Genomic DNA, 26,113 nt, shown 5'->3' with positions numbered 1-26,113 from the left:
AAAATACTAGACACTTCGCGCCTGGAGAAAGTGCGAGTCGGCGCCTTCACCTTAATGTCAGAACGCGAAAATTGCACTAGTAGCTTTTTTTCAAGCAAGTTCTGTTCGTCCGTTCTCCGTAATCGTTTGGTATCTGATTAAACTGACATACTCGCCTATGGCTTTCGTAAACGAAAATTTCATTGTGACCCCGACGTGATTTGAACACGCAACCTTCTGATCTGGAGTCAGACGCGCTACCGTTGCGCCACGGAGTCGACGCTGCTTTGGTCTTGTCGTGAATAGGTTCCTCGAACACTTACTGTACCGTTCAAACCTAAGAAATAATGACAGTAGGATCCACGAGACACTCGTCCCAGATGTACTTGCTCTGGCGGGGGTGTAACTCAGTGGTAGAGTGTCTGCTTCGCATGCAGAAAGTCCTGGGTTCAAATCCCAGCTCCTCCAATTTTTGTTTCTCCGTGCAGCAGTACATGAAAACTTTTGCCTATCACCATATTCTACAAAATTCAGTGTACAAGATTCTTCCCCCAAGCAAGTGGATTTCGTACAGTTCGACCTCATGGCGGGAGGACGATGACCTGCAAGACCCTGGGCTGCGATCCCCCCCCCCCCCCCATTGAAATGTTGCTCCAAAGCCTTCGGTATGGCGTTCAGGGTGCATCTCAAACATGTATTTGCAACTCACCGCGACAATCGTCATTTGTTTTTTCGAGATACTGAAAAATGAAGGGGGCACCCGGGATTGAACCGGGGACCTCTCGATCTGCAGTCGAATGCTCTACGACTGAGCTATACCCCCTTTCACGATCTTTCCGTTCCCATAACTTAAGGAAAAATATTATACTCTGCCTGGCTAAAGACGTCTAATCGAGCAAAATATTGCGTAATCATTATCTCTCAGTTATATATTAGCGTTAAACGATATAAATATCAAAAATACTAGACACTTCGCGCCTGGAGAAAGTGCGAGTCGGCGCCTTCACCTTAATGTCAGAACGCGAAAATTGCACTAGTAGCTTTTTTTCAAGCAAGTTCTGTTCGTCCGTTCTCCGTAATCGTTTGGTATCTGATTAAACTGACATACTCGCCTATGGCTTTCGTAAACGAAAATTTCATTGTGACCCCGACGTGATTTGAACACGCAACCTTCTGATCTGGAGTCAGACGCGCTACCGTTGCGCCACGGAGTCGACGCTGCTTTGGTCTTGTCGTGAATAGGTTCCTCGAACACTTACTGTACCGTTCAAACCTAAGAAATAATGACAGTAGGATCCACGAGACACTCGTCCCAGATGTACTTGCTCTGGCGGGGGTGTAACTCAGTGGTAGAGTGTCTGCTTCGCATGCAGAAAGTCCTGGGTTCAAATCCCAGCTCCTCCAATTTTTGTTTCTCCGTGCAGCAGTACATGAAAACTTTTGCCTATCACCATATTCTACAAAATTCAGTGTACAAGATTCTTCCCCCAAGCAAGTGGATTTCGTACAGTTCGACCTCATGGCGGGAGGACGATGACCTGCAAGACCCTGGGCTGCGATCCCCCCCCCCCCCCCCATTGAAATGTTGCTCCAAAGCCTTCGGTATGGCGTTCAGGGTGCATCTCAAACATGTATTTGCAACTCACCGCGACAATCGTCATTTGTTTTTTCGAGATACTGAAAAATGAAGGGGGCACCCGGGATTGAACCGGGGACCTCTCGATCTGCAGTCGAATGCTCTACGACTGAGCTATACCCCCTTTCACGATCTTTCCGTTCCCATAACTTAAGGAAAAATATTATACTCTGCCTGGCTAAAGACGTCTAATCGAGCAAAATATTGCGTAATCATTATCTCTCAGTTATATATTAGCGTTAAACGATATAAATATCAAAAATACTAGACACTTCGCGCCTGGAGAAAGTGCGAGTCGGCGCCTTCACCTTAATGTCAGAACGCGAAAATTGCACTAGTAGCTTTTTTTCAAGCAAGTTCTGTTCGTCCGTTCTCCGTAATCGTTTGGTATCTGATTAAACTGACATACTCGCCTATGGCTTTCGTAAACGAAAATTTCATTGTGACCCCGACGTGATTTGAACACGCAACCTTCTGATCTGGAGTCAGACGCGCTACCGTTGCGCCACGGAGTCGACGCTGCTTTGGTCTTGTCGTGAATAGGTTCCTCGAACACTTACTGTACCGTTCAAACCTAAGAAATAATGACAGTAGGATCCACGAGACACTCGTCCCAGATGTACTTGCTCTGGCGGGGGTGTAACTCAGTGGTAGAGTGTCTGCTTCGCATGCAGAAAGTCCTGGGTTCAAATCCCAGCTCCTCCAATTTTTGTTTCTCCGTGCAGCAGTACATGAAAACTTTTGCCTATCACCATATTCTACAAAATTCAGTGTACAAGATTCTTCCCCCAAGCAAGTGGATTTCGTACAGTTCGACCTCATGGCGGGAGGACGATGACCTGCAAGACCCTGGGCTGCGATCCCCCCCCATTGAAATGTTGCTCCAAAGCCTTCGGTATGGCGTTCAGGGTGCATCTCAAACATGTATTTGCAACTCACCGCGACAATCGTCATTTGTTTTTTCGAGATACTGAAAAATGAAGGGGGCACCCGGGATTGAACCGGGGACCTCTCGATCTGCAGTCGAATGCTCTACGACTGAGCTATACCCCCTTTCACGATCTTTCCGTTCCCATAACTTAAGGAAAAATATTATACTCTGCCTGGCTAAAGACGTCTAATCGAGCAAAATATTGCGTAATCATTATCTCTCAGTTATATATTAGCGTTAAACGATATAAATATCAAAAATACTAGACACTTCGCGCCTGGAGAAAGTGCGAGTCGGCGCCTTCACCTTAATGTCAGAACGCGAAAATTGCACTAGTAGCTTTTTTTCAAGCAAGTTCTGTTCGTCCGTTCTCCGTAATCGTTTGGTATCTGATTAAACTGACATACTCGCCTATGGCTTTCGTAAACGAAAATTTCATTGTGACCCCGACGTGATTTGAACACGCAACCTTCTGATCTGGAGTCAGACGCGCTACCGTTGCGCCACGGAGTCGACGCTGCTTTGGTCTTGTCGTGAATAGGTTCCTCGAACACTTACTGTACCGTTCAAACCTAAGAAATAATGACAGTAGGATCCACGAGACACTCGTCCCAGATGTACTTGCTCTGGCGGGGGTGTAACTCAGTGGTAGAGTGTCTGCTTCGCATGCAGAAAGTCCTGGGTTCAAATCCCAGCTCCTCCAATTTTTGTTTCTCCGTGCAGCAGTACATGAAAACTTTTGCCTATCACCATATTCTACAAAATTCAGTGTACAAGATTCTTCCCCCAAGCAAGTGGATTTCGTACAGTTCGACCTCATGGCGGGAGGACGATGACCTGCAAGACCCTGGGCTGCGATCCCCCCCCCCCCCCCCCCCCCCCCATTGAAATGTTGCTCCAAAGCCTTCGGTATGGCGTTCAGGGTGCATCTCAAACATGTATTTGCAACTCACCGCGACAATCGTCATTTGTTTTTTCGAGATACTGAAAAATGAAGGGGGCACCCGGGATTGAACCGGGGACCTCTCGATCTGCAGTCGAATGCTCTACGACTGAGCTATACCCCCTTTCACGATCTTTCCGTTCCCATAACTTAAGGAAAAATATTATACTCTGCCTGGCTAAAGACGTCTAATCGAGCAAAATATTGCGTAATCATTATCTCTCAGTTATATATTAGCGTTAAACGATATAAATATCAAAAATACTAGACACTTCGCGCCTGGAGAAAGTGCGAGTCGGCGCCTTCACCTTAATGTCAGAACGCGAAAATTGCACTAGTAGCTTTTTTTCAAGCAAGTTCTGTTCGTCCGTTCTCCGTAATCGTTTGGTATCTGATTAAACTGACATACTCGCCTATGGCTTTCGTAAACGAAAATTTCATTGTGACCCCGACGTGATTTGAACACGCAACCTTCTGATCTGGAGTCAGACGCGCTACCGTTGCGCCACGGAGTCGACGCTGCTTTGGTCTTGTCGTGAATAGGTTCCTCGAACACTTACTGTACCGTTCAAACCTAAGAAATAATGACAGTAGGATCCACGAGACACTCGTCCCAGATGTACTTGCTCTGGCGGGGGTGTAACTCAGTGGTAGAGTGTCTGCTTCGCATGCAGAAAGTCCTGGGTTCAAATCCCAGCTCCTCCAATTTTTGTTTCTCCGTGCAGCAGTACATGAAAACTTTTGCCTATCACCATATTCTACAAAATTCAGTGTACAAGATTCTTCCCCCAAGCAAGTGGATTTCGTACAGTTCGACCTCATGGCGGGAGGACGATGACCTGCAAGACCCTGGGCTGCGATCCCCCCCCCCCCCCCCCCATTGAAATGTTGCTCCAAAGCCTTCGGTATGGCGTTCAGGGTGCATCTCAAACATGTATTTGCAACTCACCGCGACAATCGTCATTTGTTTTTTCGAGATACTGAAAAATGAAGGGGGCACCCGGGATTGAACCGGGGACCTCTCGATCTGCAGTCGAATGCTCTACGACTGAGCTATACCCCCTTTCACGATCTTTCCGTTCCCATAACTTAAGGAAAAATATTATACTCTGCCTGGCTAAAGACGTCTAATCGAGCAAAATATTGCGTAATCATTATCTCTCAGTTATATATTAGCGTTAAACGATATAAATATCAAAAATACTAGACACTTCGCGCCTGGAGAAAGTGCGAGTCGGCGCCTTCACCTTAATGTCAGAACGCGAAAATTGCACTAGTAGCTTTTTTTCAAGCAAGTTCTGTTCGTCCGTTCTCCGTAATCGTTTGGTATCTGATTAAACTGACATACTCGCCTATGGCTTTCGTAAACGAAAATTTCATTGTGACCCCGACGTGATTTGAACACGCAACCTTCTGATCTGGAGTCAGACGCGCTACCGTTGCGCCACGGAGTCGACGCTGCTTTGGTCTTGTCGTGAATAGGTTCCTCGAACACTTACTGTACCGTTCAAACCTAAGAAATAATGACAGTAGGATCCACGAGACACTCGTCCCAGATGTACTTGCTCTGGCGGGGGTGTAACTCAGTGGTAGAGTGTCTGCTTCGCATGCAGAAAGTCCTGGGTTCAAATCCCAGCTCCTCCAATTTTTGTTTCTCCGTGCAGCAGTACATGAAAACTTTTGCCTATCACCATATTCTACAAAATTCAGTGTACAAGATTCTTCCCCCAAGCAAGTGGATTTCGTACAGTTCGACCTCATGGCGGGAGGACGATGACCTGCAAGACCCTGGGCTGCGATCCCCCCCCATTGAAATGTTGCTCCAAAGCCTTCGGTATGGCGTTCAGGGTGCATCTCAAACATGTATTTGCAACTCACCGCGACAATCGTCATTTGTTTTTTCGAGATACTGAAAAATGAAGGGGGCACCCGGGATTGAACCGGGGACCTCTCGATCTGCAGTCGAATGCTCTACGACTGAGCTATACCCCCTTTCACGATCTTTCCGTTCCCATAACTTAAGGAAAAATATTATACTCTGCCTGGCTAAAGACGTCTAATCGAGCAAAATATTGCGTAATCATTATCTCTCAGTTATATATTAGCGTTAAACGATATAAATATCAAAAATACTAGACACTTCGCGCCTGGAGAAAGTGCGAGTCGGCGCCTTCACCTTAATGTCAGAACGCGAAAATTGCACTAGTAGCTTTTTTTCAAGCAAGTTCTGTTCGTCCGTTCTCCGTAATCGTTTGGTATCTGATTAAACTGACATACTCGCCTATGGCTTTCGTAAACGAAAATTTCATTGTGACCCCGACGTGATTTGAACACGCAACCTTCTGATCTGGAGTCAGACGCGCTACCGTTGCGCCACGGAGTCGACGCTGCTTTGGTCTTGTCGTGAATAGGTTCCTCGAACACTTACTGTACCGTTCAAACCTAAGAAATAATGACAGTAGGATCCACGAGACACTCGTCCCAGATGTACTTGCTCTGGCGGGGGTGTAACTCAGTGGTAGAGTGTCTGCTTCGCATGCAGAAAGTCCTGGGTTCAAATCCCAGCTCCTCCAATTTTTGTTTCTCCGTGCAGCAGTACATGAAAACTTTTGCCTATCACCATATTCTACAAAATTCAGTGTACAAGATTCTTCCCCCAAGCAAGTGGATTTCGTACAGTTCGACCTCATGGCGGGAGGACGATGACCTGCAAGACCCTGGGCTGCGATCCCCCCCCCCCCCCCATTGAAATGTTGCTCCAAAGCCTTCGGTATGGCGTTCAGGGTGCATCTCAAACATGTATTTGCAACTCACCGCGACAATCGTCATTTGTTTTTTCGAGATACTGAAAAATGAAGGGGGCACCCGGGATTGAACCGGGGACCTCTCGATCTGCAGTCGAATGCTCTACGACTGAGCTATACCCCCTTTCACGATCTTTCCGTTCCCATAACTTAAGGAAAAATATTATACTCTGCCTGGCTAAAGACGTCTAATCGAGCAAAATATTGCGTAATCATTATCTCTCAGTTATATATTAGCGTTAAACGATATAAATATCAAAAATACTAGACACTTCGCGCCTGGAGAAAGTGCGAGTCGGCGCCTTCACCTTAATGTCAGAACGCGAAAATTGCACTAGTAGCTTTTTTTCAAGCAAGTTCTGTTCGTCCGTTCTCCGTAATCGTTTGGTATCTGATTAAACTGACATACTCGCCTATGGCTTTCGTAAACGAAAATTTCATTGTGACCCCGACGTGATTTGAACACGCAACCTTCTGATCTGGAGTCAGACGCGCTACCGTTGCGCCACGGAGTCGACGCTGCTTTGGTCTTGTCGTGAATAGGTTCCTCGAACACTTACTGTACCGTTCAAACCTAAGAAATAATGACAGTAGGATCCACGAGACACTCGTCCCAGATGTACTTGCTCTGGCGGGGGTGTAACTCAGTGGTAGAGTGTCTGCTTCGCATGCAGAAAGTCCTGGGTTCAAATCCCAGCTCCTCCAATTTTTGTTTCTCCGTGCAGCAGTACATGAAAACTTTTGCCTATCACCATATTCTACAAAATTCAGTGTACAAGATTCTTCCCCCAAGCAAGTGGATTTCGTACAGTTCGACCTCATGGCGGGAGGACGATGACCTGCAAGACCCTGGGCTGCGATCCCCCCCCCCCCCCCCATTGAAATGTTGCTCCAAAGCCTTCGGTATGGCGTTCAGGGTGCATCTCAAACATGTATTTGCAACTCACCGCGACAATCGTCATTTGTTTTTTCGAGATACTGAAAAATGAAGGGGGCACCCGGGATTGAACCGGGGACCTCTCGATCTGCAGTCGAATGCTCTACGACTGAGCTATACCCCCTTTCACGATCTTTCCGTTCCCATAACTTAAGGAAAAATATTATACTCTGCCTGGCTAAAGACGTCTAATCGAGCAAAATATTGCGTAATCATTATCTCTCAGTTATATATTAGCGTTAAACGATATAAATATCAAAAATACTAGACACTTCGCGCCTGGAGAAAGTGCGAGTCGGCGCCTTCACCTTAATGTCAGAACGCGAAAATTGCACTAGTAGCTTTTTTTCAAGCAAGTTCTGTTCGTCCGTTCTCCGTAATCGTTTGGTATCTGATTAAACTGACATACTCGCCTATGGCTTTCGTAAACGAAAATTTCATTGTGACCCCGACGTGATTTGAACACGCAACCTTCTGATCTGGAGTCAGACGCGCTACCGTTGCGCCACGGAGTCGACGCTGCTTTGGTCTTGTCGTGAATAGGTTCCTCGAACACTTACTGTACCGTTCAAACCTAAGAAATAATGACAGTAGGATCCACGAGACACTCGTCCCAGATGTACTTGCTCTGGCGGGGGTGTAACTCAGTGGTAGAGTGTCTGCTTCGCATGCAGAAAGTCCTGGGTTCAAATCCCAGCTCCTCCAATTTTTGTTTCTCCGTGCAGCAGTACATGAAAACTTTTGCCTATCACCATATTCTACAAAATTCAGTGTACAAGATTCTTCCCCCAAGCAAGTGGATTTCGTACAGTTCGACCTCATGGCGGGAGGACGATGACCTGCAAGACCCTGGGCTGCGATCCCCCCCCATTGAAATGTTGCTCCAAAGCCTTCGGTATGGCGTTCAGGGTGCATCTCAAACATGTATTTGCAACTCACCGCGACAATCGTCATTTGTTTTTTCGAGATACTGAAAAATGAAGGGGGCACCCGGGATTGAACCGGGGACCTCTCGATCTGCAGTCGAATGCTCTACGACTGAGCTATACCCCCTTTCACGATCTTTCCGTTCCCATAACTTAAGGAAAAATATTATACTCTGCCTGGCTAAAGACGTCTAATCGAGCAAAATATTGCGTAATCATTATCTCTCAGTTATATATTAGCGTTAAACGATATAAATATCAAAAATACTAGACACTTCGCGCCTGGAGAAAGTGCGAGTCGGCGCCTTCACCTTAATGTCAGAACGCGAAAATTGCACTAGTAGCTTTTTTTCAAGCAAGTTCTGTTCGTCCGTTCTCCGTAATCGTTTGGTATCTGATTAAACTGACATACTCGCCTATGGCTTTCGTAAACGAAAATTTCATTGTGACCCCGACGTGATTTGAACACGCAACCTTCTGATCTGGAGTCAGACGCGCTACCGTTGCGCCACGGAGTCGACGCTGCTTTGGTCTTGTCGTGAATAGGTTCCTCGAACACTTACTGTACCGTTCAAACCTAAGAAATAATGACAGTAGGATCCACGAGACACTCGTCCCAGATGTACTTGCTCTGGCGGGGGTGTAACTCAGTGGTAGAGTGTCTGCTTCGCATGCAGAAAGTCCTGGGTTCAAATCCCAGCTCCTCCAATTTTTGTTTCTCCGTGCAGCAGTACATGAAAACTTTTGCCTATCACCATATTCTACAAAATTCAGTGTACAAGATTCTTCCCCCAAGCAAGTGGATTTCGTACAGTTCGACCTCATGGCGGGAGGACGATGACCTGCAAGACCCTGGGCTGCGATCCCCCCCCCCCCCCCATTGAAATGTTGCTCCAAAGCCTTCGGTATGGCGTTCAGGGTGCATCTCAAACATGTATTTGCAACTCACCGCGACAATCGTCATTTGTTTTTTCGAGATACTGAAAAATGAAGGGGGCACCCGGGATTGAACCGGGGACCTCTCGATCTGCAGTCGAATGCTCTACGACTGAGCTATACCCCCTTTCACGATCTTTCCGTTCCCATAACTTAAGGAAAAATATTATACTCTGCCTGGCTAAAGACGTCTAATCGAGCAAAATATTGCGTAATCATTATCTCTCAGTTATATATTAGCGTTAAACGATATAAATATCAAAAATACTAGACACTTCGCGCCTGGAGAAAGTGCGAGTCGGCGCCTTCACCTTAATGTCAGAACGCGAAAATTGCACTAGTAGCTTTTTTTCAAGCAAGTTCTGTTCGTCCGTTCTCCGTAATCGTTTGGTATCTGATTAAACTGACATACTCGCCTATGGCTTTCGTAAACGAAAATTTCATTGTGACCCCGACGTGATTTGAACACGCAACCTTCTGATCTGGAGTCAGACGCGCTACCGTTGCGCCACGGAGTCGACGCTGCTTTGGTCTTGTCGTGAATAGGTTCCTCGAACACTTACTGTACCGTTCAAACCTAAGAAATAATGACAGTAGGATCCACGAGACACTCGTCCCAGATGTACTTGCTCTGGCGGGGGTGTAACTCAGTGGTAGAGTGTCTGCTTCGCATGCAGAAAGTCCTGGGTTCAAATCCCAGCTCCTCCAATTTTTGTTTCTCCGTGCAGCAGTACATGAAAACTTTTGCCTATCACCATATTCTACAAAATTCAGTGTACAAGATTCTTCCCCCAAGCAAGTGGATTTCGTACAGTTCGACCTCATGGCGGGAGGACGATGACCTGCAAGACCCTGGGCTGCGATCCCCCCCCCCCCCCCATTGAAATGTTGCTCCAAAGCCTTCGGTATGGCGTTCAGGGTGCATCTCAAACATGTATTTGCAACTCACCGCGACAATCGTCATTTGTTTTTTCGAGATACTGAAAAATGAAGGGGGCACCCGGGATTGAACCGGGGACCTCTCGATCTGCAGTCGAATGCTCTACGACTGAGCTATACCCCCTTTCACGATCTTTCCGTTCCCATAACTTAAGGAAAAATATTATACTCTGCCTGGCTAAAGACGTCTAATCGAGCAAAATATTGCGTAATCATTATCTCTCAGTTATATATTAGCGTTAAACGATATAAATATCAAAAATACTAGACACTTCGCGCCTGGAGAAAGTGCGAGTCGGCGCCTTCACCTTAATGTCAGAACGCGAAAATTGCACTAGTAGCTTTTTTTCAAGCAAGTTCTGTTCGTCCGTTCTCCGTAATCGTTTGGTATCTGATTAAACTGACATACTCGCCTATGGCTTTCGTAAACGAAAATTTCATTGTGACCCCGACGTGATTTGAACACGCAACCTTCTGATCTGGAGTCAGACGCGCTACCGTTGCGCCACGGAGTCGACGCTGCTTTGGTCTTGTCGTGAATAGGTTCCTCGAACACTTACTGTACCGTTCAAACCTAAGAAATAATGACAGTAGGATCCACGAGACACTCGTCCCAGATGTACTTGCTCTGGCGGGGGTGTAACTCAGTGGTAGAGTGTCTGCTTCGCATGCAGAAAGTCCTGGGTTCAAATCCCAGCTCCTCCAATTTTTGTTTCTCCGTGCAGCAGTACATGAAAACTTTTGCCTATCACCATATTCTACAAAATTCAGTGTACAAGATTCTTCCCCCAAGCAAGTGGATTTCGTACAGTTCGACCTCATGGCGGGAGGACGATGACCTGCAAGACCCTGGGCTGCGATCCCCCCCCCCCCCCCCCATTGAAATGTTGCTCCAAAGCCTTCGGTATGGCGTTCAGGGTGCATCTCAAACATGTATTTGCAACTCACCGCGACAATCGTCATTTGTTTTTTCGAGATACTGAAAAATGAAGGGGGCACCCGGGATTGAACCGGGGACCTCTCGATCTGCAGTCGAATGCTCTACGACTGAGCTATACCCCCTTTCACGATCTTTCCGTTCCCATAACTTAAGGAAAAATATTATACTCTGCCTGGCTAAAGACGTCTAATCGAGCAAAATATTGCGTAATCATTATCTCTCAGTTATATATTAGCGTTAAACGATATAAATATCAAAAATACTAGACACTTCGCGCCTGGAGAAAGTGCGAGTCGGCGCCTTCACCTTAATGTCAGAACGCGAAAATTGCACTAGTAGCTTTTTTTCAAGCAAGTTCTGTTCGTCCGTTCTCCGTAATCGTTTGGTATCTGATTAAACTGACATACTCGCCTATGGCTTTCGTAAACGAAAATTTCATTGTGACCCCGACGTGATTTGAACACGCAACCTTCTGATCTGGAGTCAGACGCGCTACCGTTGCGCCACGGAGTCGACGCTGCTTTGGTCTTGTCGTGAATAGGTTCCTCGAACACTTACTGTACCGTTCAAACCTAAGAAATAATGACAGTAGGATCCACGAGACACTCGTCCCAGATGTACTTGCTCTGGCGGGGGTGTAACTCAGTGGTAGAGTGTCTGCTTCGCATGCAGAAAGTCCTGGGTTCAAATCCCAGCTCCTCCAATTTTTGTTTCTCCGTGCAGCAGTACATGAAAACTTTTGCCTATCACCATATTCTACAAAATTCAGTGTACAAGATTCTTCCCCCAAGCAAGTGGATTTCGTACAGTTCGACCTCATGGCGGGAGGACGATGACCTGCAAGACCCTGGGCTGCGATCCCCCCCCATTGAAATGTTGCTCCAAAGCCTTCGGTATGGCGTTCAGGGTGCATCTCAAACATGTATTTGCAACTCACCGCGACAATCGTCATTTGTTTTTTCGAGATACTGAAAAATGAAGGGGGCACCCGGGATTGAACCGGGGACCTCTCGATCTGCAGTCGAATGCTCTACGACTGAGCTATACCCCCTTTCACGATCTTTCCGTTCCCATAACTTAAGGAAAAATATTATACTCTGCCTGGCTAAAGACGTCTAATCGAGCAAAATATTGCGTAATCATTATCTCTCAGTTATATATTAGCGTTAAACGATATAAATATCAAAAATACTAGACACTTCGCGCCTGGAGAAAGTGCGAGTCGGCGCCTTCACCTTAATGTCAGAACGCGAAAATTGCACTAGTAGCTTTTTTTCAAGCAAGTTCTGTTCGTCCGTTCTCCGTAATCGTTTGGTATCTGATTAAACTGACATACTCGCCTATGGCTTTCGTAAACGAAAATTTCATTGTGACCCCGACGTGATTTGAACACGCAACCTTCTGATCTGGAGTCAGACGCGCTACCGTTGCGCCACGGAGTCGACGCTGCTTTGGTCTTGTCGTGAATAGGTTCCTCGAACACTTACTGTACCGTTCAAACCTAAGAAATAATGACAGTAGGATCCACGAGACACTCGTCCCAGATGTACTTGCTCTGGCGGGGGTGTAACTCAGTGGTAGAGTGTCTGCTTCGCATGCAGAAAGTCCTGGGTTCAAATCCCAGCTCCTCCAATTTTTGTTTCTCCGTGCAGCAGTACATGAAAACTTTTGCCTATCACCATATTCTACAAAATTCAGTGTACAAGATTCTTCCCCCAAGCAAGTGGATTTCGTACAGTTCGACCTCATGGCGGGAGGACGATGACCTGCAAGACCCTGGGCTGCGATCCCCCCCCCATTGAAATGTTGCTCCAAAGCCTTCGGTATGGCGTTCAGGGTGCATCTCAAACATGTATTTGCAACTCACCGCGACAATCGTCATTTGTTTTTTCGAGATACTGAAAAATGAAGGGGGCACCCGGGATTGAACCGGGGACCTCTCGATCTGCAGTCGAATGCTCTACGACTGAGCTATACCCCCTTTCACGATCTTTCCGTTCCCATAACTTAAGGAAAAATATTATACTCTGCCTGGCTAAAGACGTCTAATCGAGCAAAATATTGCGTAATCATTATCTCTCAGTTATATATTAGCGTTAAACGATATAAATATCAAAAATACTAGACACTTCGCGCCTGGAGAAAGTGCGAGTCGGCGCCTTCACCTTAATGTCAGAACGCGAAAATTGCACTAGTAGCTTTTTTTCAAGCAAGTTCTGTTCGTCCGTTCTCCGTAATCGTTTGGTATCTGATTAAACTGACATACTCGCCTATGGCTTTCGTAAACGAAAATTTCATTGTGACCCCGACGTGATTTGAACACGCAACCTTCTGATCTGGAGTCAGACGCGCTACCGTTGCGCCACGGAGTCGACGCTGCTTTGGTCTTGTCGTGAATAGGTTCCTCGAACACTTACTGTACCGTTCAAACCTAAGAAATAATGACAGTAGGATCCACGAGACACTCGTCCCAGATGTACTTGCTCTGGCGGGGGTGTAACTCAGTGGTAGAGTGTCTGCTTCGCATGCAGAAAGTCCTGGGTTCAAATCCCAGCTCCTCCAATTTTTGTTTCTCCGTGCAGCAGTACATGAAAACTTTTGCCTATCACCATATTCTACAAAATTCAGTGTACAAGATTCTTCCCCCAAGCAAGTGGATTTCGTACAGTTCGACCTCATGGCGGGAGGACGATGACCTGCAAGACCCTGGGCTGCGATCCCCCCCCCCCCCCATTGAAATGTTGCTCCAAAGCCTTCGGTATGGCGTTCAGGGTGCATCTCAAACATGTATTTGCAACTCACCGCGACAATCGTCATTTGTTTTTTCGAGATACTGAAAAATGAAGGGGGCACCCGGGATTGAACCGGGGACCTCTCGATCTGCAGTCGAATGCTCTACGACTGAGCTATACCCCCTTTCACGATCTTTCCGTTCCCATAACTTAAGGAAAAATATTATACTCTGCCTGGCTAAAGACGTCTAATCGAGCAAAATATTGCGTAATCATTATCTCTCAGTTATATATTAGCGTTAAACGATATAAATATCAAAAATACTAGACACTTCGCGCCTGGAGAAAGTGCGAGTCGGCGCCTTCACCTTAATGTCAGAACGCGAAAATTGCACTAGTAGCTTTTTTTCAAGCAAGTTCTGTTCGTCCGTTCTCCGTAATCGTTTGGTATCTGATTAAACTGACATACTCGCCTATGGCTTTCGTAAACGAAAATTTCATTGTGACCCCGACGTGATTTGAACACGCAACCTTCTGATCTGGAGTCAGACGCGCTACCGTTGCGCCACGGAGTCGACGCTGCTTTGGTCTTGTCGTGAATAGGTTCCTCGAACACTTACTGTACCGTTCAAACCTAAGAAATAATGACAGTAGGATCCACGAGACACTCGTCCCAGATGTACTTGCTCTGGCGGGGGTGTAACTCAGTGGTAGAGTGTCTGCTTCGCATGCAGAAAGTCCTGGGTTCAAATCCCAGCTCCTCCAATTTTTGTTTCTCCGTGCAGCAGTACATGAAAACTTTTGCCTATCACCATATTCTACAAAATTCAGTGTACAAGATTCTTCCCCCAAGCAAGTGGATTTCGTACAGTTCGACCTCATGGCGGGAGGACGATGACCTGCAAGACCCTGGGCTGCGATCCCCCCCCCCCCCCATTGAAATGTTGCTCCAAAGCCTTCGGTATGGCGTTCAGGGTGCATCTCAAACATGTATTTGCAACTCACCGCGACAATCGTCATTTGTTTTTTCGAGATACTGAAAAATGAAGGGGGCACCCGGGATTGAACCGGGGACCTCTCGATCTGCAGTCGAATGCTCTACGACTGAGCTATACCCCCTTTCACGATCTTTCCGTTCCCATAACTTAAGGAAAAATATTATACTCTGCCTGGCTAAAGACGTCTAATCGAGCAAAATATTGCGTAATCATTATCTCTCAGTTATATATTAGCGTTAAACGATATAAATATCAAAAATACTAGACACTTCGCGCCTGGAGAAAGTGCGAGTCGGCGCCTTCACCTTAATGTCAGAACGCGAAAATTGCACTAGTAGCTTTTTTTCAAGCAAGTTCTGTTCGTCCGTTCTCCGTAATCGTTTGGTATCTGATTAAACTGACATACTCGCCTATGGCTTTCGTAAACGAAAATTTCATTGTGACCCCGACGTGATTTGAACACGCAACCTTCTGATCTGGAGTCAGACGCGCTACCGTTGCGCCACGGAGTCGACGCTGCTTTGGTCTTGTCGTGAATAGGTTCCTCGAACACTTACTGTACCGTTCAAACCTAAGAAATAATGACAGTAGGATCCACGAGACACTCGTCCCAGATGTACTTGCTCTGGCGGGGGTGTAACTCAGTGGTAGAGTGTCTGCTTCGCATGCAGAAAGTCCTGGGTTCAAATCCCAGCTCCTCCAATTTTTGTTTCTCCGTGCAGCAGTACATGAAAACTTTTGCCTATCACCATATTCTACAAAATTCAGTGTACAAGATTCTTCCCCCAAGCAAGTGGATTTCGTACAGTTCGACCTCATGGCGGGAGGACGATGACCTGCAAGACCCTGGGCTGCGATCCCCCCCCCCCCCCCCCCCCCCCCATTGAAATGTTGCTCCAAAGCCTTCGGTATGGCGTTCAGGGTGCATCTCAAACATGTATTTGCAACTCACCGCGACAATCGTCATTTGTTTTTTCGAGATACTGAAAAATGAAGGGGGCACCCGGGATTGAACCAGGGACCTCTCGATCTGCAGTCGAATGCTCTACGACTGAGCTATACCCCCTTTCACGATCTTTCCGTTCCCATAACTTAAGGAAAAATATTATACTCTGCCTGGCTAAAGACGTCTAATCGAGCAAAATATTGCGTAATCATTATCTCTCAGTTATATATTAGCGTTAAACGATATAAATATCAAAAATACTAGACACTTCGCGCCTGGAGAAAGTGCGAGTCGGCGCCTTCACCTTAATGTCAGAACGCGAAAATTGCACTAGTAGCTTTTTTTCAAGCAAGTTCTGTTCGTCCGTTCTCCGTAATCGTTTGGTATCTGATTAAACTGACATACTCGCCTATGGCTTTCGTAAACGAAAATTTCATTGTGACCCCGACGTGATTTGAACACGCAACCTTCTGATCTGGAGTCAGACGCGCTACCGTTGCGCCACGGAGTCGACGCTGCTTTGGTCTTGTCGTGAATAGGTTCCTCGAACACTTACTGTACCGTTCAAACCTAAGAAATAATGACAGTAGGATCCACGAGACACTCGTCCCAGATGTACTTGCTCTGGCGGGGGTGTAACTCAGTGGTAGAGTGTCTGCTTCGCATGCAGAAAGTCCTGGGTTCAAATCCCAGCTCCTCCAATTTTTGTTTCTCCGTGCAGCAGTACATGAAAACTTTTGCCTATCACCATATTCTACAAAATTCAGTGTACAAGATTCTTCCCCCAAGCAAGTGGATTTCGTACAGTTCGACCTCATGGCGGGAGGACGATGACCTGCAAGACCCTGGGCTGCGATCCCCCCCCATTGAAATGTTGCTCCAAAGCCTTCGGTATGGCGTTCAGGGTGCATCTCAAACATGTATTTGCAACTCACCGCGACAATCGTCATTTGTTTTTTCGAGATACTGAAAAATGAAGGGGGCACCCGGGATTGAACCGGGGACCTCTCGATCTGCAGTCGAATGCTCTACGACTGAGCTATACCCCCTTTCACGATCTTTCCGTTCCCATAACTTAAGGAAAAATATTATACTCTGCCTGGCTAAAGACGTCTAATCGAGCAAAATATTGCGTAATCATTATCTCTCAGTTATATATTAGCGTTAAACGATATAAATATCAAAAATACTAGACACTTCGCGCCTGGAGAAAGTGCGAGTCGGCGCCTTCACCTTAATGTCAGAACGCGAAAATTGCACTAGTAGCTTTTTTTCAAGCAAGTTCTGTTCGTCCGTTCTCCGTAATCGTTTGGTATCTGATTAAACTGACATACTCGCCTATGGCTTTCGTAAACGAAAATTTCATTGTGACCCCGACGTGATTTGAACACGCAACCTTCTGATCTGGAGTCAGACGCGCTACCGTTGCGCCACGGAGTCGACGCTGCTTTGGTCTTGTCGTGAATAGGTTCCTCGAACACTTACTGTACCGTTCAAACCTAAGAAATAATGACAGTAGGATCCACGAGACACTCGTCCCAGATGTACTTGCTCTGGCGGGGGTGTAACTCAGTGGTAGAGTGTCTGCTTCGCATGCAGAAAGTCCTGGGTTCAAATCCCAGCTCCTCCAATTTTTGTTTCTCCGTGCAGCAGTACATGAAAACTTTTGCCTATCACCATATTCTACAAAATTCAGTGTACAAGATTCTTCCCCCAAGCAAGTGGATTTCGTACAGTTCGACCTCATGGCGGGAGGACGATGACCTGCAAGACCCTGGGCTGCGATCCCCCCCCATTGAAATGTTGCTCCAAAGCCTTCGGTATGGCGTTCAGGGTGCATCTCAAACATGTATTTGCAACTCACCGCGACAATCGTCATTTGTTTTTTCGAGATACTGAAAAATGAAGGGGGCACCCGGGATTGAACCGGGGACCTCTCGATCTGCAGTCGAATGCTCTACGACTGAGCTATACCCCCTTTCACGATCTTTCCGTTCCCATAACTTAAGGAAAAATATTATACTCTGCCTGGCTAAAGACGTCTAATCGAGCAAAATATTGCGTAATCATTATCTCTCAGTTATATATTAGCGTTAAACGATATAAATATCAAAAATACTAGACACTTCGCGCCTGGAGAAAGTGCGAGTCGGCGCCTTCACCTTAATGTCAGAACGCGAAAATTGCACTAGTAGCTTTTTTTCAAGCAAGTTCTGTTCGTCCGTTCTCCGTAATCGTTTGGTATCTGATTAAACTGACATACTCGCCTATGGCTTTCGTAAACGAAAATTTCATTGTGACCCCGACGTGATTTGAACACGCAACCTTCTGATCTGGAGTCAGACGCGCTACCGTTGCGCCACGGAGTCGACGCTGCTTTGGTCTTGTCGTGAATAGGTTCCTCGAACACTTACTGTACCGTTCAAACCTAAGAAATAATGACAGTAGGATCCACGAGACACTCGTCCCAGATGTACTTGCTCTGGCGGGGGTGTAACTCAGTGGTAGAGTGTCTGCTTCGCATGCAGAAAGTCCTGGGTTCAAATCCCAGCTCCTCCAATTTTTGTTTCTCCGTGCAGCAGTACATGAAAACTTTTGCCTATCACCATATTCTACAAAATTCAGTGTACAAGATTCTTCCCCCAAGCAAGTGGATTTCGTACAGTTCGACCTCATGGCGGGAGGACGATGACCTGCAAGACCCTGGGCTGCGATCCCCCCCCCCCCCCATTGAAATGTTGCTCCAAAGCCTTCGGTATGGCGTTCAGGGTGCATCTCAAACATGTATTTGCAACTCACCGCGACAATCGTCATTTGTTTTTTCGAGATACTGAAAAATGAAGGGGGCACCCGGGATTGAACCGGGGACCTCTCGATCTGCAGTCGAATGCTCTACGACTGAGCTATACCCCCTTTCACGATCTTTCCGTTCCCATAACTTAAGGAAAAATATTATACTCTGCCTGGCTAAAGACGTCTAATCGAGCAAAATATTGCGTAATCATTATCTCTCAGTTATATATTAGCGTTAAACGATATAAATATCAAAAATACTAGACACTTCGCGCCTGGAGAAAGTGCGAGTCGGCGCCTTCACCTTAATGTCAGAACGCGAAAATTGCACTAGTAGCTTTTTTTCAAGCAAGTTCTGTTCGTCCGTTCTCCGTAATCGTTTGGTATCTGATTAAACTGACATACTCGCCTATGGCTTTCGTAAACGAAAATTTCATTGTGACCCCGACGTGATTTGAACACGCAACCTTCTGATCTGGAGTCAGACGCGCTACCGTTGCGCCACGGAGTCGACGCTGCTTTGGTCTTGTCGTGAATAGGTTCCTCGAACACTTACTGTACCGTTCAAACCTAAGAAATAATGACAGTAGGATCCACGAGACACTCGTCCCAGATGTACTTGCTCTGGCGGGGGTGTAACTCAGTGGTAGAGTGTCTGCTTCGCATGCAGAAAGTCCTGGGTTCAAATCCCAGCTCCTCCAATTTTTGTTTCTCCGTGCAGCAGTACATGAAAACTTTTGCCTATCACCATATTCTACAAAATTCAGTGTACAAGATTCTTCCCCCAAGCAAGTGGATTTCGTACAGTTCGACCTCATGGCGGGAGGACGATGACCTGCAAGACCCTGGGCTGCGATCCCCCCCCATTGAAATGTTGCTCCAAAGCCTTCGGTATGGCGTTCAGGGTGCATCTCAAACATGTATTTGCAACTCACCGCGACAATCGTCATTTGTTTTTTCGAGATACTGAAAAATGAAGGGGGCACCCGGGATTGAACCGGGGACCTCTCGATCTGCAGTCGAATGCTCTACGACTGAGCTATACCCCCTTTCACGATCTTTCCGTTCCCATAACTTAAGGAAAAATATTATACTCTGCCTGGCTAAAGACGTCTAATCGAGCAAAATATTGCGTAATCATTATCTCTCAGTTATATATTAGCGTTAAACGATATAAATATCAAAAATACTAGACACTTCGCGCCTGGAGAAAGTGCGAGTCGGCGCCTTCACCTTAATGTCAGAACGCGAAAATTGCACTAGTAGCTTTTTTTCAAGCAAGTTCTGTTCGTCCGTTCTCCGTAATCGTTTGGTATCTGATTAAACTGACATACTCGCCTATGGCTTTCGTAAACGAAAATTTCATTGTGACCCCGACGTGATTTGAACACGCAACCTTCTGATCTGGAGTCAGACGCGCTACCGTTGCGCCACGGAGTCGACGCTGCTTTGGTCTTGTCGTGAATAGGTTCCTCGAACACTTACTGTACCGTTCAAACCTAAGAAATAATGACAGTAGGATCCACGAGACACTCGTCCCAGATGTACTTGCTCTGGCGGGGGTGTAACTCAGTGGTAGAGTGTCTGCTTCGCATGCAGAAAGTCCTGGGTTCAAATCCCAGCTCCTCCAATTTTTGTTTCTCCGTGCAGCAGTACATGAAAACTTTTGCCTATCACCATATTCTACAAAATTCAGTGTACAAGATTCTTCCCCCAAGCAAGTGGATTTCGTACAGTTCGACCTCATGGCGGGAGGACGATGACCTGCAAGACCCTGGGCTGCGATCCCCCCCCATTGAAATGTTGCTCCAAAGCCTTCGGTATGGCGTTCAGGGTGCATCTCAAACATGTATTTGCAACTCACCGCGACAATCGTCATTTGTTTTTTCGAGATACTGAAAAATGAAGGGGGCACCCGGGATTGAACCGGGGACCTCTCGATCTGCAGTCGAATGCTCTACGACTGAGCTATACCCCCTTTCACGATCTTTCCGTTCCCATAACTTAAGGAAAAATATTATACTCTGCCTGGCTAAAGACGTCTAATCGAGCAAAATATTGCGTAATCATTATCTCTCAGTTATATATTAGCGTTAAACGATATAAATATCAAAAATACTAGACACTTCGCGCCTGGAGAAAGTGCGAGTCGGCGCCTTCACCTTAATGTCAGAACGCGAAAATTGCACTAGTAGCTTTTTTTCAAGCAAGTTCTGTTCGTCCGTTCTCCGTAATCGTTTGGTATCTGATTAAACTGACATACTCGCCTATGGCTTTCGTAAACGAAAATTTCATTATGACCCCGACGTGATTTGAACACGCAACCTTCTGATCTGGAGTCAGACGCGCTACCGTTGCGCCACGGAGTCGACGCTGCTTTGGTCTTGTCGTGAATAGGTTCCTCGAACACTTACTGTACCGTTCAAACCTAAGAAATAATGACAGTAGGATCCACGAGACACTCGTCCCAGATGTACTTGCTCTGGCGGGGGTGTAACTCAGTGGTAGAGTGTCTGCTTCGCATGCAGAAAGTCCTGGGTTCAAATCCCAGCTCCTCCAATTTTTGTTTCTCCGTGCAGCAGTACATGAAAACTTTTGCCTATCACCATATTCTACAAAATTCAGTGTACAAGATTCTTCCCCCAAGCAAGTGGATTTCGTACAGTTCGACCTCATGGCGGGAGGACGATGACCTGCAAGACCCTGGGCTGCGATCCCCCCCCATTGAAATGTTGCTCCAAAGCCTTCGGTATGGCGTTCAGGGTGCATCTCAAACATGTATTTGCAACTCACCGCGACAATCGTCATTTGTTTTTTCGAGATACTGAAAAATGAAGGGGGCACCCGGGATTGAACCGGGGACCTCTCGATCTGCAGTCGAATGCTCTACGACTGAGCTATACCCCCTTTCACGATCTTTCCGTTCCCATAACTTAAGGAAAAATATTATACTCTGCCTGGCTAAAGACGTCTAATCGAGCAAAATATTGCGTAATCATTATCTCTCAGTTATATATTAGCGTTAAACGATATAAATATCAAAAATACTAGACACTTCGCGCCTGGAGAAAGTGCGAGTCGGCGCCTTCACCTTAATGTCAGAACGCGAAAATTGCACTAGTAGCTTTTTTTCAAGCAAGTTCTGTTCGTCCGTTCTCCGTAATCGTTTGGTATCTGATTAAACTGACATACTCGCCTATGGCTTTCGTAAACGAAAATTTCATTGTGACCCCGACGTGATTTGAACACGCAACCTTCTGATCTGGAGTCAGACGCGCTACCGTTGCGCCACGGAGTCGACGCTGCTTTGGTCTTGTCGTGAATAGGTTCCTCGAACACTTACTGTACCGTTCAAACCTAAGAAATAATGACAGTAGGATCCACGAGACACTCGTCCCAGATGTACTTGCTCTGGCGGGGGTGTAACTCAGTGGTAGAGTGTCTGCTTCGCATGCAGAAAGTCCTGGGTTCAAATCCCAGCTCCTCCAATTTTTGTTTCTCCGTGCAGCAGTACATGAAAACTTTTGCCTATCACCATATTCTACAAAATTCAGTGTACAAGATTCTTCCCCCAAGCAAGTGGATTTCGTACAGTTCGACCTCATGGCGGGAGGACGATGACCTGCAAGACCCTGGGCTGCGATCCCCCCCCCCCCCCATTGAAATGTTGCTCCAAAGCCTTCGGTATGGCGTTCAGGGTGCATCTCAAACATGTATTTGCAACTCACCGCGACAATCGTCATTTGTTTTTTCGAGATACTGAAAAATGAAGGGGGCACCCGGGATTGAACCGGGGACCTCTCGATCTGCAGTCGAATGCTCTACGACTGAGCTATACCCCCTTTCACGATCTTTCCGTTCCCATAACTTAAGGAAAAATATTATACTCTGCCTGGCTAAAGACGTCTAATCGAGCAAAATATTGCGTAATCATTATCTCTCAGTTATATATTAGCGTTAAACGATATAAATATCAAAAATACTAGACACTTCGCGCCTGGAGAAAGTGCGAGTCGGCGCCTTCACCTTAATGTCAGAACGCGAAAATTGCACTAGTAGCTTTTTTTCAAGCAAGTTCTGTTCGTCCGTTCTCCGTAATCGTTTGGTATCTGATTAAACTGACATACTCGCCTATGGCTTTCGTAAACGAAAATTTCATTGTGACCCCGACGTGATTTGAACACGCAACCTTCTGATCTGGAGTCAGACGCGCTACCGTTGCGCCACGGAGTCGACGCTGCTTTGGTCTTGTCGTGAATAGGTTCCTCGAACACTTACTGTACCGTTCAAACCTAAGAAATAATGACAGTAGGATCCACGAGACACTCGTCCCAGATGTACTTGCTCTGGCGGGGGTGTAACTCAGTGGTAGAGTGTCTGCTTCGCATGCAGAAAGTCCTGGGTTCAAATCCCAGCTCCTCCAATTTTTGTTTCTCCGTGCAGCAGTACATGAAAACTTTTGCCTATCACCATATTCTACAAAATTCAGTGTACAAGATTCTTCCCCCAAGCAAGTGGATTTCGTACAGTTCGACCTCATGGCGGGAGGACGATGACCTGCAAGACCCTGGGCTGCGATCCCCCCCCATTGAAATGTTGCTCCAAAGCCTTCGGTATGGCGTTCAGGGTGCATCTCAAACATGTATTTGCAACTCACCGCGACAATCGTCATTTGTTTTTTCGAGATACTGAAAAATGAAGGGGGCACCCGGGATTGAACCGGGGACCTCTCGATCTGCAGTCGAATGCTCTACGACTGAGCTATACCCCCTTTCACGATCTTTCCGTTCCCATAACTTAAGGAAAAATATTATACTCTGCCTGGCTAAAGACGTCTAATCGAGCAAAATATTGCGTAATCATTATCTCTCAGTTATATATTAGCGTTAAACGATATAAATATCAAAAATACTAGACACTTCGCGCCTGGAGAAAGTGCGAGTCGGCGCCTTCACCTTAATGTCAGAACGCGAAAATTGCACTAGTAGCTTTTTTTCAAGCAAGTTCTGTTCGTCCGTTCTCCGTAATCGTTTGGTATCTGATTAAACTGACATACTCGCCTATGGCTTTCGTAAACGAAAATTTCATTGTGACCCCGACGTGATTTGAACACGCAACCTTCTGATCTGGAGTCAGACGCGCTACCGTTGCGCCACGGAGTCGACGCTGCTTTGGTCTTGTCGTGAATAGGTTCCTCGAACACTTACTGTACCGTTCAAACCTAAGAAATAATGACAGTAGGATCCACGAGACACTCGTCCCAGATGTACTTGCTCTGGCGGGGGTGTAACTCAGTGGTAGAGTGTCTGCTTCGCATGCAGAAAGTCCTGGGTTCAAATCCCAGCTCCTCCAATTTTTGTTTCTCCGTGCAGCAGTACATGAAAACTTTTGCCTATCACCATATTCTACAAAATTCAGTGTACAAGATTCTTCCCCCAAGCAAGTGGATTTCGTACAGTTCGACCTCATGGCGGGAGGACGATGACCTGCAAGACCCTGGGCTGCGATCCCCCCCCCCCCCATTGAAATGTTGCTCCAAAGCCTTCGGTATGGCGTTCAGGGTGCATCTCAAACATGTATTTGCAACTCACCGCGACAATCGTCATTTGTTTTTTCGAGATACTGAAAAATGAAGGGGGCACCCGGGATTGAACCGGGGACCTCTCGATCTGCAGTCGAATGCTCTACGACTGAGCTATACCCCCTTTCACGATCTTTCCGTTCCCATAACTTAAGGAAAAATATTATACTCTGCCTGGCTAAAGACGTCTAATCGAGCAAAATATTGCGTAATCATTATCTCTCAGTTATATATTAGCGTTAAACGATATAAATATCAAAAATACTAGACACTTCGCGCCTGGAGAAAGTGCGAGTCGGCGCCTTCACCTTAATGTCAGAACGCGAAAATTGCACTAGTAGCTTTTTTTCAAGCAAGTTCTGTTCGTCCGTTCTCCGTAATCGTTTGGTATCTGATTAAACTGACATACTCGCCTATGGCTTTCGTAAACGAAAATTTCATTGTGACCCCGACGTGATTTGAACACGCAACCTTCTGATCTGGAGTCAGACGCGCTACCGTTGCGCCACGGAGTCGACGCTGCTTTGGTCTTGTCGTGAATAGGTTCCTCGAACACTTACTGTACCGTTCAAACCTAAGAAATAATGACAGTAGGATCCACGAGACACTCGTCCCAGATGTACTTGCTCTGGCGGGGGTGTAACTCAGTGGTAGAGTGTCTGCTTCGCATGCAGAAAGTCCTGGGTTCAAATCCCAGCTCCTCCAATTTTTGTTTCTCCGTGCAGCAGTACATGAAAACTTTTGCCTATCACCATATTCTACAAAATTCAGTGTACAAGATTCTTCCCCCAAGCAAGTGGATTTCGTACAGTTCGACCTCATGGCGGGAGGACGATGACCTGCAAGACCCTGGGCTGCGATCCCCCCCCATTGAAATGTTGCTCCAAAGCCTTCGGTATGGCGTTCAGGGTGCATCTCAAACATGTATTTGCAACTCACCGCGACAATCGTCATTTGTTTTTTCGAGATACTGAAAAATGAAGGGGGCACCCGGGATTGAACCGGGGACCTCTCGATCTGCAGTCGAATGCTCTACGACTGAGCTATACCCCCTTTCACGATCTTTCCGTTCCCATAACTTAAGGAAAAATATTATACTCTGCCTGGCTAAAGACGTCTAATCGAGCAAAATATTGCGTAATCATTATCTCTCAGTTATATATTAGCGTTAAACGATATAAATATCAAAAATACTAGACACTTCGCGCCTGGAGAAAGTGCGAGTCGGCGCCTTCACCTTAATGTCAGAACGCGAAAATTGCACTAGTAGCTTTTTTTCAAGCAAGTTCTGTTCGTCCGTTCTCCGTAATCGTTTGGTATCTGATTAAACTGACATACTCGCCTATGGCTTTCGTAAACGAAAATTTCATTGTGACCCCGACGTGATTTGAACACGCAACCTTCTGATCTGGAGTCAGACGCGCTACCGTTGCGCCACGGAGTCGACGCTGCTTTGGTCTTGTCGTGAATAGGTTCCTCGAACACTTACTGTACCGTTCAAACCTAAGAAATAATGACAGTAGGATCCACGAGACACTCGTCCCAGATGTACTTGCTCTGGCGGGGGTGTAACTCAGTGGTAGAGTGTCTGCTTCGCATGCAGAAAGTCCTGGGTTCAAATCCCAGCTCCTCCAATTTTTGTTTCTCCGTGCAGCAGTACATGAAAACTTTTGCCTATCACCATATTCTACAAAATTCAGTGTACAAGATTCTTCCCCCAAGCAAGTGGATTTCGTACAGTTCGACCTCATGGCGGGAGGACGATGACCTGCAAGACCCTGGGCTGCGATCCCCCCCCATTGAAATGTTGCTCCAAAGCCTTCGGTATGGCGTTCAGGGTGCATCTCAAACATGTATTTGCAACTCACCGCGACAATCGTCATTTGTTTTTTCGAGATACTGAAAAATGAAGGGGGCACCCGGGATTGAACCGGGGACCTCTCGATCTGCAGTCGAATGCTCTACGACTGAGCTATACCCCCTTTCACGATCTTTCCGTTCCCATAACTTAAGGAAAAATATTATACTCTGCCTGGCTAAAGACGTCTAATCGAGCAAAATATTGCGTAATCATTATCTCTCAGTTATATAT

At 46.4% G+C, this 26,113-nt stretch overlaps 84 non-coding genes across 84 annotated transcripts; 28 read left to right on the top strand and 56 right to left on the bottom strand.

Moving 5' to 3' along the window:
* Positions 1 to 185: 185 nt before the first annotated feature.
* On the bottom strand, positions 186 to 257 carry Trnaw-cca. Its single transcript has one exon. It is a non-coding gene; the product is annotated as a tRNA-Trp (tRNA).
* A 118-nt stretch (positions 258 to 375) lies between these two features.
* Positions 376 to 447, top strand: Trnaa-cgc. The gene has a single exon. It is a non-coding gene; the product is annotated as a tRNA-Ala (tRNA).
* A 283-nt stretch (positions 448 to 730) lies between these two features.
* Trnac-gca lies at positions 731 to 802 on the bottom strand. The gene has a single exon. It is a non-coding gene; the product is annotated as a tRNA-Cys (tRNA).
* Positions 803 to 1,121: 319 nt separating this feature from the next.
* Trnaw-cca lies at positions 1,122 to 1,193 on the bottom strand. The gene has a single exon. It is a non-coding gene; the product is annotated as a tRNA-Trp (tRNA).
* Positions 1,194 to 1,311: 118 nt separating this feature from the next.
* Positions 1,312 to 1,383, top strand: Trnaa-cgc. Its single transcript has one exon. It is a non-coding gene; the product is annotated as a tRNA-Ala (tRNA).
* A 284-nt stretch (positions 1,384 to 1,667) lies between these two features.
* Positions 1,668 to 1,739, bottom strand: Trnac-gca. Its single transcript has one exon. It is a non-coding gene; the product is annotated as a tRNA-Cys (tRNA).
* Positions 1,740 to 2,058: 319 nt separating this feature from the next.
* On the bottom strand, positions 2,059 to 2,130 carry Trnaw-cca. Its single transcript has one exon. It is a non-coding gene; the product is annotated as a tRNA-Trp (tRNA).
* A 118-nt stretch (positions 2,131 to 2,248) lies between these two features.
* Trnaa-cgc lies at positions 2,249 to 2,320 on the top strand. Its single transcript has one exon. It is a non-coding gene; the product is annotated as a tRNA-Ala (tRNA).
* A 276-nt stretch (positions 2,321 to 2,596) lies between these two features.
* Positions 2,597 to 2,668, bottom strand: Trnac-gca. The gene has a single exon. It is a non-coding gene; the product is annotated as a tRNA-Cys (tRNA).
* A 319-nt stretch (positions 2,669 to 2,987) lies between these two features.
* Positions 2,988 to 3,059, bottom strand: Trnaw-cca. Its single transcript has one exon. It is a non-coding gene; the product is annotated as a tRNA-Trp (tRNA).
* A 118-nt stretch (positions 3,060 to 3,177) lies between these two features.
* On the top strand, positions 3,178 to 3,249 carry Trnaa-cgc. Its single transcript has one exon. It is a non-coding gene; the product is annotated as a tRNA-Ala (tRNA).
* A 292-nt stretch (positions 3,250 to 3,541) lies between these two features.
* Trnac-gca lies at positions 3,542 to 3,613 on the bottom strand. Its single transcript has one exon. It is a non-coding gene; the product is annotated as a tRNA-Cys (tRNA).
* Positions 3,614 to 3,932: 319 nt separating this feature from the next.
* Positions 3,933 to 4,004, bottom strand: Trnaw-cca. Its single transcript has one exon. It is a non-coding gene; the product is annotated as a tRNA-Trp (tRNA).
* Positions 4,005 to 4,122: 118 nt separating this feature from the next.
* Trnaa-cgc lies at positions 4,123 to 4,194 on the top strand. The gene has a single exon. It is a non-coding gene; the product is annotated as a tRNA-Ala (tRNA).
* Positions 4,195 to 4,480: 286 nt separating this feature from the next.
* On the bottom strand, positions 4,481 to 4,552 carry Trnac-gca. Its single transcript has one exon. It is a non-coding gene; the product is annotated as a tRNA-Cys (tRNA).
* A 319-nt stretch (positions 4,553 to 4,871) lies between these two features.
* Positions 4,872 to 4,943, bottom strand: Trnaw-cca. Its single transcript has one exon. It is a non-coding gene; the product is annotated as a tRNA-Trp (tRNA).
* Positions 4,944 to 5,061: 118 nt separating this feature from the next.
* Trnaa-cgc lies at positions 5,062 to 5,133 on the top strand. The gene has a single exon. It is a non-coding gene; the product is annotated as a tRNA-Ala (tRNA).
* Positions 5,134 to 5,409: 276 nt separating this feature from the next.
* Positions 5,410 to 5,481, bottom strand: Trnac-gca. The gene has a single exon. It is a non-coding gene; the product is annotated as a tRNA-Cys (tRNA).
* Positions 5,482 to 5,800: 319 nt separating this feature from the next.
* Trnaw-cca lies at positions 5,801 to 5,872 on the bottom strand. The gene has a single exon. It is a non-coding gene; the product is annotated as a tRNA-Trp (tRNA).
* Positions 5,873 to 5,990: 118 nt separating this feature from the next.
* Trnaa-cgc lies at positions 5,991 to 6,062 on the top strand. Its single transcript has one exon. It is a non-coding gene; the product is annotated as a tRNA-Ala (tRNA).
* A 283-nt stretch (positions 6,063 to 6,345) lies between these two features.
* On the bottom strand, positions 6,346 to 6,417 carry Trnac-gca. The gene has a single exon. It is a non-coding gene; the product is annotated as a tRNA-Cys (tRNA).
* Positions 6,418 to 6,736: 319 nt separating this feature from the next.
* On the bottom strand, positions 6,737 to 6,808 carry Trnaw-cca. Its single transcript has one exon. It is a non-coding gene; the product is annotated as a tRNA-Trp (tRNA).
* Positions 6,809 to 6,926: 118 nt separating this feature from the next.
* Trnaa-cgc lies at positions 6,927 to 6,998 on the top strand. The gene has a single exon. It is a non-coding gene; the product is annotated as a tRNA-Ala (tRNA).
* Positions 6,999 to 7,282: 284 nt separating this feature from the next.
* On the bottom strand, positions 7,283 to 7,354 carry Trnac-gca. Its single transcript has one exon. It is a non-coding gene; the product is annotated as a tRNA-Cys (tRNA).
* Positions 7,355 to 7,673: 319 nt separating this feature from the next.
* Trnaw-cca lies at positions 7,674 to 7,745 on the bottom strand. Its single transcript has one exon. It is a non-coding gene; the product is annotated as a tRNA-Trp (tRNA).
* A 118-nt stretch (positions 7,746 to 7,863) lies between these two features.
* Trnaa-cgc lies at positions 7,864 to 7,935 on the top strand. Its single transcript has one exon. It is a non-coding gene; the product is annotated as a tRNA-Ala (tRNA).
* Positions 7,936 to 8,211: 276 nt separating this feature from the next.
* Trnac-gca lies at positions 8,212 to 8,283 on the bottom strand. The gene has a single exon. It is a non-coding gene; the product is annotated as a tRNA-Cys (tRNA).
* A 319-nt stretch (positions 8,284 to 8,602) lies between these two features.
* On the bottom strand, positions 8,603 to 8,674 carry Trnaw-cca. The gene has a single exon. It is a non-coding gene; the product is annotated as a tRNA-Trp (tRNA).
* Positions 8,675 to 8,792: 118 nt separating this feature from the next.
* Trnaa-cgc lies at positions 8,793 to 8,864 on the top strand. The gene has a single exon. It is a non-coding gene; the product is annotated as a tRNA-Ala (tRNA).
* A 283-nt stretch (positions 8,865 to 9,147) lies between these two features.
* On the bottom strand, positions 9,148 to 9,219 carry Trnac-gca. The gene has a single exon. It is a non-coding gene; the product is annotated as a tRNA-Cys (tRNA).
* Positions 9,220 to 9,538: 319 nt separating this feature from the next.
* Positions 9,539 to 9,610, bottom strand: Trnaw-cca. Its single transcript has one exon. It is a non-coding gene; the product is annotated as a tRNA-Trp (tRNA).
* A 118-nt stretch (positions 9,611 to 9,728) lies between these two features.
* On the top strand, positions 9,729 to 9,800 carry Trnaa-cgc. Its single transcript has one exon. It is a non-coding gene; the product is annotated as a tRNA-Ala (tRNA).
* Positions 9,801 to 10,083: 283 nt separating this feature from the next.
* Trnac-gca lies at positions 10,084 to 10,155 on the bottom strand. The gene has a single exon. It is a non-coding gene; the product is annotated as a tRNA-Cys (tRNA).
* Positions 10,156 to 10,474: 319 nt separating this feature from the next.
* On the bottom strand, positions 10,475 to 10,546 carry Trnaw-cca. The gene has a single exon. It is a non-coding gene; the product is annotated as a tRNA-Trp (tRNA).
* A 118-nt stretch (positions 10,547 to 10,664) lies between these two features.
* On the top strand, positions 10,665 to 10,736 carry Trnaa-cgc. The gene has a single exon. It is a non-coding gene; the product is annotated as a tRNA-Ala (tRNA).
* Positions 10,737 to 11,021: 285 nt separating this feature from the next.
* Trnac-gca lies at positions 11,022 to 11,093 on the bottom strand. Its single transcript has one exon. It is a non-coding gene; the product is annotated as a tRNA-Cys (tRNA).
* A 319-nt stretch (positions 11,094 to 11,412) lies between these two features.
* Positions 11,413 to 11,484, bottom strand: Trnaw-cca. The gene has a single exon. It is a non-coding gene; the product is annotated as a tRNA-Trp (tRNA).
* Positions 11,485 to 11,602: 118 nt separating this feature from the next.
* Trnaa-cgc lies at positions 11,603 to 11,674 on the top strand. The gene has a single exon. It is a non-coding gene; the product is annotated as a tRNA-Ala (tRNA).
* A 276-nt stretch (positions 11,675 to 11,950) lies between these two features.
* Trnac-gca lies at positions 11,951 to 12,022 on the bottom strand. The gene has a single exon. It is a non-coding gene; the product is annotated as a tRNA-Cys (tRNA).
* A 319-nt stretch (positions 12,023 to 12,341) lies between these two features.
* Trnaw-cca lies at positions 12,342 to 12,413 on the bottom strand. The gene has a single exon. It is a non-coding gene; the product is annotated as a tRNA-Trp (tRNA).
* Positions 12,414 to 12,531: 118 nt separating this feature from the next.
* On the top strand, positions 12,532 to 12,603 carry Trnaa-cgc. The gene has a single exon. It is a non-coding gene; the product is annotated as a tRNA-Ala (tRNA).
* A 277-nt stretch (positions 12,604 to 12,880) lies between these two features.
* Trnac-gca lies at positions 12,881 to 12,952 on the bottom strand. Its single transcript has one exon. It is a non-coding gene; the product is annotated as a tRNA-Cys (tRNA).
* Positions 12,953 to 13,271: 319 nt separating this feature from the next.
* Positions 13,272 to 13,343, bottom strand: Trnaw-cca. Its single transcript has one exon. It is a non-coding gene; the product is annotated as a tRNA-Trp (tRNA).
* Positions 13,344 to 13,461: 118 nt separating this feature from the next.
* Trnaa-cgc lies at positions 13,462 to 13,533 on the top strand. The gene has a single exon. It is a non-coding gene; the product is annotated as a tRNA-Ala (tRNA).
* A 282-nt stretch (positions 13,534 to 13,815) lies between these two features.
* On the bottom strand, positions 13,816 to 13,887 carry Trnac-gca. Its single transcript has one exon. It is a non-coding gene; the product is annotated as a tRNA-Cys (tRNA).
* Positions 13,888 to 14,206: 319 nt separating this feature from the next.
* Trnaw-cca lies at positions 14,207 to 14,278 on the bottom strand. Its single transcript has one exon. It is a non-coding gene; the product is annotated as a tRNA-Trp (tRNA).
* A 118-nt stretch (positions 14,279 to 14,396) lies between these two features.
* Trnaa-cgc lies at positions 14,397 to 14,468 on the top strand. Its single transcript has one exon. It is a non-coding gene; the product is annotated as a tRNA-Ala (tRNA).
* A 282-nt stretch (positions 14,469 to 14,750) lies between these two features.
* On the bottom strand, positions 14,751 to 14,822 carry Trnac-gca. The gene has a single exon. It is a non-coding gene; the product is annotated as a tRNA-Cys (tRNA).
* Positions 14,823 to 15,141: 319 nt separating this feature from the next.
* Positions 15,142 to 15,213, bottom strand: Trnaw-cca. Its single transcript has one exon. It is a non-coding gene; the product is annotated as a tRNA-Trp (tRNA).
* Positions 15,214 to 15,331: 118 nt separating this feature from the next.
* Trnaa-cgc lies at positions 15,332 to 15,403 on the top strand. Its single transcript has one exon. It is a non-coding gene; the product is annotated as a tRNA-Ala (tRNA).
* Positions 15,404 to 15,695: 292 nt separating this feature from the next.
* Positions 15,696 to 15,767, bottom strand: Trnac-gca. Its single transcript has one exon. It is a non-coding gene; the product is annotated as a tRNA-Cys (tRNA).
* A 319-nt stretch (positions 15,768 to 16,086) lies between these two features.
* Trnaw-cca lies at positions 16,087 to 16,158 on the bottom strand. Its single transcript has one exon. It is a non-coding gene; the product is annotated as a tRNA-Trp (tRNA).
* Positions 16,159 to 16,276: 118 nt separating this feature from the next.
* Positions 16,277 to 16,348, top strand: Trnaa-cgc. Its single transcript has one exon. It is a non-coding gene; the product is annotated as a tRNA-Ala (tRNA).
* Positions 16,349 to 16,624: 276 nt separating this feature from the next.
* Trnac-gca lies at positions 16,625 to 16,696 on the bottom strand. The gene has a single exon. It is a non-coding gene; the product is annotated as a tRNA-Cys (tRNA).
* A 319-nt stretch (positions 16,697 to 17,015) lies between these two features.
* Positions 17,016 to 17,087, bottom strand: Trnaw-cca. The gene has a single exon. It is a non-coding gene; the product is annotated as a tRNA-Trp (tRNA).
* A 118-nt stretch (positions 17,088 to 17,205) lies between these two features.
* On the top strand, positions 17,206 to 17,277 carry Trnaa-cgc. The gene has a single exon. It is a non-coding gene; the product is annotated as a tRNA-Ala (tRNA).
* A 276-nt stretch (positions 17,278 to 17,553) lies between these two features.
* Trnac-gca lies at positions 17,554 to 17,625 on the bottom strand. The gene has a single exon. It is a non-coding gene; the product is annotated as a tRNA-Cys (tRNA).
* Positions 17,626 to 17,944: 319 nt separating this feature from the next.
* Positions 17,945 to 18,016, bottom strand: Trnaw-cca. The gene has a single exon. It is a non-coding gene; the product is annotated as a tRNA-Trp (tRNA).
* Positions 18,017 to 18,134: 118 nt separating this feature from the next.
* Trnaa-cgc lies at positions 18,135 to 18,206 on the top strand. Its single transcript has one exon. It is a non-coding gene; the product is annotated as a tRNA-Ala (tRNA).
* A 282-nt stretch (positions 18,207 to 18,488) lies between these two features.
* Positions 18,489 to 18,560, bottom strand: Trnac-gca. The gene has a single exon. It is a non-coding gene; the product is annotated as a tRNA-Cys (tRNA).
* A 319-nt stretch (positions 18,561 to 18,879) lies between these two features.
* On the bottom strand, positions 18,880 to 18,951 carry Trnaw-cca. The gene has a single exon. It is a non-coding gene; the product is annotated as a tRNA-Trp (tRNA).
* Positions 18,952 to 19,069: 118 nt separating this feature from the next.
* Positions 19,070 to 19,141, top strand: Trnaa-cgc. Its single transcript has one exon. It is a non-coding gene; the product is annotated as a tRNA-Ala (tRNA).
* A 276-nt stretch (positions 19,142 to 19,417) lies between these two features.
* Trnac-gca lies at positions 19,418 to 19,489 on the bottom strand. Its single transcript has one exon. It is a non-coding gene; the product is annotated as a tRNA-Cys (tRNA).
* Positions 19,490 to 19,808: 319 nt separating this feature from the next.
* On the bottom strand, positions 19,809 to 19,880 carry Trnaw-cca. Its single transcript has one exon. It is a non-coding gene; the product is annotated as a tRNA-Trp (tRNA).
* A 118-nt stretch (positions 19,881 to 19,998) lies between these two features.
* Positions 19,999 to 20,070, top strand: Trnaa-cgc. The gene has a single exon. It is a non-coding gene; the product is annotated as a tRNA-Ala (tRNA).
* Positions 20,071 to 20,346: 276 nt separating this feature from the next.
* Trnac-gca lies at positions 20,347 to 20,418 on the bottom strand. The gene has a single exon. It is a non-coding gene; the product is annotated as a tRNA-Cys (tRNA).
* A 319-nt stretch (positions 20,419 to 20,737) lies between these two features.
* On the bottom strand, positions 20,738 to 20,809 carry Trnaw-cca. Its single transcript has one exon. It is a non-coding gene; the product is annotated as a tRNA-Trp (tRNA).
* Positions 20,810 to 20,927: 118 nt separating this feature from the next.
* Trnaa-cgc lies at positions 20,928 to 20,999 on the top strand. Its single transcript has one exon. It is a non-coding gene; the product is annotated as a tRNA-Ala (tRNA).
* A 276-nt stretch (positions 21,000 to 21,275) lies between these two features.
* On the bottom strand, positions 21,276 to 21,347 carry Trnac-gca. Its single transcript has one exon. It is a non-coding gene; the product is annotated as a tRNA-Cys (tRNA).
* Positions 21,348 to 21,666: 319 nt separating this feature from the next.
* Trnaw-cca lies at positions 21,667 to 21,738 on the bottom strand. Its single transcript has one exon. It is a non-coding gene; the product is annotated as a tRNA-Trp (tRNA).
* A 118-nt stretch (positions 21,739 to 21,856) lies between these two features.
* Positions 21,857 to 21,928, top strand: Trnaa-cgc. The gene has a single exon. It is a non-coding gene; the product is annotated as a tRNA-Ala (tRNA).
* A 282-nt stretch (positions 21,929 to 22,210) lies between these two features.
* Trnac-gca lies at positions 22,211 to 22,282 on the bottom strand. Its single transcript has one exon. It is a non-coding gene; the product is annotated as a tRNA-Cys (tRNA).
* A 319-nt stretch (positions 22,283 to 22,601) lies between these two features.
* On the bottom strand, positions 22,602 to 22,673 carry Trnaw-cca. The gene has a single exon. It is a non-coding gene; the product is annotated as a tRNA-Trp (tRNA).
* Positions 22,674 to 22,791: 118 nt separating this feature from the next.
* Trnaa-cgc lies at positions 22,792 to 22,863 on the top strand. The gene has a single exon. It is a non-coding gene; the product is annotated as a tRNA-Ala (tRNA).
* Positions 22,864 to 23,139: 276 nt separating this feature from the next.
* Positions 23,140 to 23,211, bottom strand: Trnac-gca. Its single transcript has one exon. It is a non-coding gene; the product is annotated as a tRNA-Cys (tRNA).
* A 319-nt stretch (positions 23,212 to 23,530) lies between these two features.
* Trnaw-cca lies at positions 23,531 to 23,602 on the bottom strand. Its single transcript has one exon. It is a non-coding gene; the product is annotated as a tRNA-Trp (tRNA).
* A 118-nt stretch (positions 23,603 to 23,720) lies between these two features.
* On the top strand, positions 23,721 to 23,792 carry Trnaa-cgc. The gene has a single exon. It is a non-coding gene; the product is annotated as a tRNA-Ala (tRNA).
* A 281-nt stretch (positions 23,793 to 24,073) lies between these two features.
* Trnac-gca lies at positions 24,074 to 24,145 on the bottom strand. The gene has a single exon. It is a non-coding gene; the product is annotated as a tRNA-Cys (tRNA).
* A 319-nt stretch (positions 24,146 to 24,464) lies between these two features.
* Positions 24,465 to 24,536, bottom strand: Trnaw-cca. The gene has a single exon. It is a non-coding gene; the product is annotated as a tRNA-Trp (tRNA).
* Positions 24,537 to 24,654: 118 nt separating this feature from the next.
* Trnaa-cgc lies at positions 24,655 to 24,726 on the top strand. The gene has a single exon. It is a non-coding gene; the product is annotated as a tRNA-Ala (tRNA).
* A 276-nt stretch (positions 24,727 to 25,002) lies between these two features.
* Trnac-gca lies at positions 25,003 to 25,074 on the bottom strand. The gene has a single exon. It is a non-coding gene; the product is annotated as a tRNA-Cys (tRNA).
* A 319-nt stretch (positions 25,075 to 25,393) lies between these two features.
* Trnaw-cca lies at positions 25,394 to 25,465 on the bottom strand. The gene has a single exon. It is a non-coding gene; the product is annotated as a tRNA-Trp (tRNA).
* A 118-nt stretch (positions 25,466 to 25,583) lies between these two features.
* Positions 25,584 to 25,655, top strand: Trnaa-cgc. The gene has a single exon. It is a non-coding gene; the product is annotated as a tRNA-Ala (tRNA).
* Positions 25,656 to 25,931: 276 nt separating this feature from the next.
* On the bottom strand, positions 25,932 to 26,003 carry Trnac-gca. Its single transcript has one exon. It is a non-coding gene; the product is annotated as a tRNA-Cys (tRNA).
* Between the last annotated feature and the right edge of the window lie 110 nt (positions 26,004 to 26,113).

The sequence above is a fragment of the Schistocerca piceifrons genome, chromosome 3 (assembly GCF_021461385.2).
Source record: "Schistocerca piceifrons isolate TAMUIC-IGC-003096 chromosome 3, iqSchPice1.1, whole genome shotgun sequence".
Lineage (NCBI taxonomy): Eukaryota > Metazoa > Arthropoda > Insecta > Orthoptera > Acrididae > Schistocerca > Schistocerca piceifrons.
The sequence above is the reverse complement of the archived record's forward strand: the minus strand, read 5'-3'. Positions and strand labels throughout refer to the sequence as shown.